Here is a 6,435-nt window from a genome sequence, read left to right as displayed (position 1 = left end):
GCTTTAATTGTCTCATCCTGATTGAAGCATCCTACATCACTCAAAATACAGATTAAAATATAAACACTTATCAATTGGTTTTATCATCAAAATATGAGATTCAACAATCTCCCCCTTTTTGATGATGACAACCAATCGATGACGGAGTTAATCTTAACTCCCGGAGTTTAAATAAACTCCCCCTATCAATATGCCATATTGATAGAACCTTGAATTCATGCTGAATTCAAGTCATTGTAAATTTCATCATGAATATTTGCAATACGTCATCAGGTATAACATGATTATACTTCTCCCTCTTTGTCATCAACAAAAAGGAGAAGTGTACCTTTCATGTGTTTGGACATAATTTCAAATCATTGCTTTACAAACAGAATCTACTATTTTTATAATCATGCAAGCTAGTGAATGTTACAATATTTTAGAACATGCAGCTAGTAATTTAGAGATGTTCAAGACGACAACTCTTTGCTTCTCTTTTGAGATGAGCAAGCTAGCATGTTTTTACACTCTTCTTGAATTGTGCAAGCTAGTAAATTTGCTTTCTAGCAAGTTTTGCTCTCCCTTTATCATTGTCAAAAAGAAGGGAAGCATACAATTTTTAAAGGTAAAGTATCAATCTTGTTTGTGCATCATTATATTTTTAATTTACAACATACACAATTTTAAAACTTTACATATCATTCTTACATTATGCATGATACCAAAAATAAATCAGTCATCACTATGGGCATATCATACATGACATTAAAGCATTCATGATACATCATTTTAGTAACAAATCATAGCATTTATCAATATTTTGATCATGATACCAAGCATTCATCATTTAGAGCATTCATGATGCACATTATATGCAATACATCATTATAATAAAAAGCATAAGTATTGCATGCATCATTTCAAATCATAAATATTCCATATCATGATGGTGCCAATTTTGTCAAATTACATCCTACCCTGTATGATCAAAACTTCTTATTTACATATATGTATTTCATGAATATCAAGAAGCATTAATTGGGTGATGAGTACAAGAGGTTATACAAAAATAATTCATATCATGAGAGATAATATTATGTAAATACCAAAGGACATGATTCATATATTAAATCTCCTCTCAAATAATCAAAAGAAAATTGTAGGAGTACAAAGAAGAGGTCTTGATTATAAGAAATTTTAAGAAATAAATCCAAGAACTCACAAGAAAAATCATGATTCATTTAGAAAATCACCTCTTAAGAGAATACCAAGTAGAATCATAGGAGAACGATTAATGAAAAAACTTGATTCATAATAAATCTTAATTTATAAATATCAAGGAATCAAGATCATGATTTGGATAAAAATTTATTCAATTTTAAATCAACAAATCAATTTCATGGTTCATAAAATTCATAATATAAATAGATTCATTCTTTTAATTCCAATGATAATATATTTTTCTTTTTATGTGTTTCATTTTAAGTGATTGATTTCATATTAGCATGCCTTTTTCATTTATGTAAAATCAAAAACATGTATTATTTTTAAAAACTGAAAAAGCCACTTGTATTATCATAAAAATCGATAATCCATAAATCTCAAGAATCATCATGCTAAATTTCGAAATTTATTAAGCATGATCATTATGCATGACATCAAGACATGGTTTCAAAATATTAAATATTTTTATTACATAATTACATCATTATGCATTATCGAAATTGATTTTATAAAGCATTTTCCATCAAGATTATTTTGCTTATTGTAGTCATGCATTTTTCTTTTTAGGTGAATCTAACTTTTCAAGCTTAATTTTCGATACAAAATCCATGAGCATGATATCAAACTTCTTAATATTTTCAATAAGACATCAAGCATGGTTTCACTCAAATTTGGAAATCATCAAGATACACATTATTTATTCTTGAAAAAACATACATATGATCATTAGATTTAAATCTAACATTTTATTCCATTAACATAAAACATATAATTTTCATTATCATTTTCAAAATTACGAGCATGATCATATTTTTACATTTTCATTTTTAAACATGTAATTTTTATTATCATTTTTAAAATTAATAGTATGATTATAATTTTTGCATTTTCATTTCTAAACATGTAATTTTCAAGAAAAATAATTATTCTAAACTAAATTAAAATTAACTCATGAAAAACATTATGTAATTTCGAAATAAATCAAAGGCACTTTGATTATCTCATCGTCGAAAGCCGTTAAGGCATAGTTTGCCACGTCACCTTTGTTGATTTTCTCATCGTCTTCATTTGAGCTCGATTCATCCCAATTTGTGTTTTTCTTCTTGCGTTCATAGTAAGTAGTTGCGTTCTTTTTGTTTTTTAATTTTTGTTTCATGAACTTTTTAAATTTCATGAGTAGTTTGAGTTCACCATCACTTGAGCTTATGCTCGAGTGGTCTTCAATTGTTCTAAGTTCAAAACCTTTCCTATTCTTTGGAAAGTGGTTCTCATGTTCGTCAAGTGCCACATTAGTCAATTCGTAGGTCATTAAAGACTCAATTAGTTTTTCAATTGAAAAATAGTTTCAATCTTTTGATTCTTATATTGCCATTACTTTCGAGTTCCAATTTTTAGAAAGAGATCTTAAAATCTTGTTAACGAGTTAAAAATTCGAAAAGCTTTTACCAAGAGCTTTTAAACCATTGATGACATCCATAAAACGAGTATACATGTCAACAACGATTTCGCTTGGTTTCATATAAAACAATTCGAAATCATACATTAAAAGATTAATCTTTAAAACTTTTAATCTACTAGTGCCTTCGTGTGTGGTTTCAAGAATGTACCAAATATCGAAAGCCGTTTCGCACAAAGAAACCCGATTGAATTCGTTTTTGTCTAAGGCACAAAATAGAGCATTCATAGCTCTAGCATTTATAGAAAACATTTTCTTCTCCAAATCATTCCAATGGTTTCATTGGAAGAGAAGACATTTGAAAACCAAATTTGACTATGTGCCATAAATAGAGATTCAACGAAAGCAAGAAAACTCTCATTCGAGTTTCCTAATAAGTGTAGTCCATCCCATTGAAAAAGGGAGGTCGAATGAGAGAGTGACCATCTTGAAAGCTAAAAAGTGTCATTTTTATTTGGGTGTTAAACTAAAATAGAAAACGAGGCTATGATACAAATTGTTAGGATTAAGAGGCGGCACTAAGAGAGGGGGTGAATTAGTGCAGCGGTAAAATCACATCGGTTTAAAAACTTCATTTCGATAAAACTTATTTTTGACGTAAAATCGTTTCATAAATATCTTAACTTGAAACACGTTCGTAAATGTATTGAAAGCAATGAGTTATTAAAGAGGTTTGTAGTAAAGATAAATTGCTCAAAGAAATGCAAACCAGATTTTAGAGTGGTTCGGTCGTTGTGACCTACATCCACTTCGCCGATTCCTCTTCTGTCGAGGCTACCAGCATCCACTATTAGTCTTTTTTCAATAGGCGAAGAACAACTACCCTTTTACACTCCTCTTCTCATTTTCACAGGTTTAGGAGATAACCTTTTACAACTCTCTTTTATAAGGTATCCCTCTCACACCTCCCTTAAAACTCTCTCTAAGCTTTGGGAGGAGGGAACTTAACTTTCTAAGGTTTACTACTTTAGAATCACAGGGTTTTGATTAATATTTCTTGCTAATCCATGTAGGAATAGCTAGGGTATTTATAGGCCCCAAATGGATTCAAATTTGGAGCCTAAAATTCAAACTCCCGAAATTTCAGGGTATGGGTGGTACCGTTGCCTGCAGTCTGACACTGGGTAGTACCACCACCTAGAAGACTATGCTGGGCAGTACCACCACTTAGACTGGCAGTACCATCGCCTGACATAATCTCGGAGACTGTGCCATGATGGTTTCACTTGTTTGGTTACTGTTTGGGCCTTTCTCTTGGCCCAACCAGCCCAAAATTAGGCCCAACTGTCTCCTAATTAGTTTTGCCCAATTTTAATCTCAATTATGTGATAACTATGAATTTGAAGATATTTACTAAGCTAAATAGAGTCCGTAAGTCAAGTTTTGTTCCGGCGATCTTTCGGCGAACTTCTAACGATCTCTCGGTAATGTTCCAATGGACTCTCGGAAAGCTCCTAGACTTCACAATTATTTTCTTAGCGAGTTTTGATGAGCTTCTTTGGCAAGCTCCTAGACTTCTCAATCAATTCTGATAGAACTTCCGATGAACGTCTGGACTTCCAACGAACTCTCGAACTCCCAACGAAATCGCGTTCTTGACTCCGGGGCTTCATTTTGCCTTATGCCTTGCTATCGTAGTTAATCCTGCACATGTAAAAACATACTTTGATCTAGACAATTAATGCTAAGCATTAATCATGTTGTCCGGCATGTCATTGGTCCCTCGACGCTTCGTCCGATTCTTTGACGCATAGTCCTCTCTTGCGGCCTATTGCCCAATTGGCCAGTTGACTCTGCAACTCTGATATCTTTGGTGCAATATCCACTCTTATTGGCTCGGTGCCCGAATCCATGGCCCGAAGCCTTCTGTCGATACGTCAATCGATCATCCGGCTCGACGTCCAATCTTCTGACATGTTTTCATCTAGCACAACATGATTCTTCCTGCTTTAATTGTCTCATCCTGATCGAAGCATCATGCATCACTCAAAATGTAGATTAAAATATAAACACTTATCAATTGGTTTCATCATCAAAATACGAGATTCAATAATAACACTAGTGCAATATGTTTAACAAAAAATCCTATTCGACACTCTAGAACTAAACATATTGATATTAGGCATCATTTTATAAGAGATCATGTTAATAACCATGACATATCTCTAGAATTTATTGATACAAAATATCAATTAAATGATTTTTTACAAAACCGTTGATTGAGGAACAATTTGATTTTATAAGAAGAGAATTATGTATGTTAAAATTTTCTAATACATGAGTTCTTCTTTAAAATTTTCTCTCCGGATTTTCTAAATTGAGTTCTCTTTTTTGAGATTATTTACTATTATTTCTTCACTTGAGAAAATATTTGAATCATGGATCTATAGTATGTTTAATGAGCCATATGAATTTTTTCATATAAATTTTCTCCTCTTACGAAAGTAGAACTTCAAAAACTTGATATGATGTTTGTGTAAATAAGTGTGTGCACCATATTATTTGTGATTCCAATTTTGCAAGATCAAGATTATGATTTAGATAAAACTTATTTAAATCAAATCGCTAACTTGAAATTCATAATCAAGTCATCAAAGTCGATTTCGAGATTTCACAACATGTCATATGGAATTTGAAGGAGAATGAGAGATGGAAAGAAGATGAAAAACTTTACGGAAAATCCAATCAAACAAGTTTATTGTTTAGGAACAATTTAACATACCTAATTCCCTTCTAATGAATTCAAATTGGTCTTCATTCAAGGCTTTTGTGAATATATCCGCTAATTGATGCTTTGTGTCAATGAATTCTAGAACAACATTATTGTTAAGGACATGATCGCGTATGAAATGATGCCTAACGTCGATGTGCTTAGTTCTAGAATGCTGAATTGGATTTTTAGTAAGGCATATGGCACTAGTATTATCGCATTTTATGGGAATATTTTCAAGGTGAATTCCATAGTCTTCTAATGTATTTTTCATCCAAATTACTTGTGCACAACATGCACTTGCAGCAATGTATTCGGCTTCCGCCGTAGATAGTGCAACTGAATTTTGTTTCTTGGAAGTCCAAGAAACAAGTGCATGTCCTAAAAATTGGCATGTTCCGGATGTACTTTTTCTATCTATCCTGCATCCGCCAAAATCGGCATCTGCATAAGCTATTAGATCAAATTTTTCAGATTTTGGATACCACAATCCTAAATTTGGAGTTCCTTTAAGATACCTAAATATTCTTTTAACACTCTTAAGATGAGATAATTTAGGATTAGATTGAAACCTAGCGCAAAGTCCTACACTAAACATAATATCCGGTCTAGTCGCAGTGAGGTAGAGTAGACTACCTATCATTCCCCTATATGTTTTTTGATCGAAACTTTCACCATTTTCATCCATATCTAACTTAGTCGCAGTACTCATAGGGGTGTTTATTGCTTTTGAATTATCCATGTTAAATCGTTTTAACAATTCTAATGTATATTTGGATTGGTTAAGAAATATACCATCACTAAGTTGTTTGATTTGTAATCCCAAAAAGAAAGTTAATTCACCCATTAAACTCATTTCAAATTCAAGACTCATACATTTGGCAAATGATTCACATAGTGATTCATCCGAAGAGCCAAACACAATATCGTCAACATAAATTTGCACAATAAGAAAATTATTTTCAAAATGTTTAATAAACAATGTAGTATCAACCTTGCCTTTGGTAAAATTATTTAAAATAAGAAAGGAACTAAGCCTTTCATACCAAGCTCTAGGAGCTTG

Source organism: Musa acuminata, chromosome BXJ1-10, assembly GCF_036884655.1.
Source record: "Musa acuminata AAA Group cultivar baxijiao chromosome BXJ1-10, Cavendish_Baxijiao_AAA, whole genome shotgun sequence".
Classification (NCBI taxonomy): domain Eukaryota; kingdom Viridiplantae; phylum Streptophyta; class Magnoliopsida; order Zingiberales; family Musaceae; genus Musa; species Musa acuminata.
The sequence above is the reverse complement of the archived record's forward strand: the minus strand, read 5'-3'. Positions refer to the sequence as shown.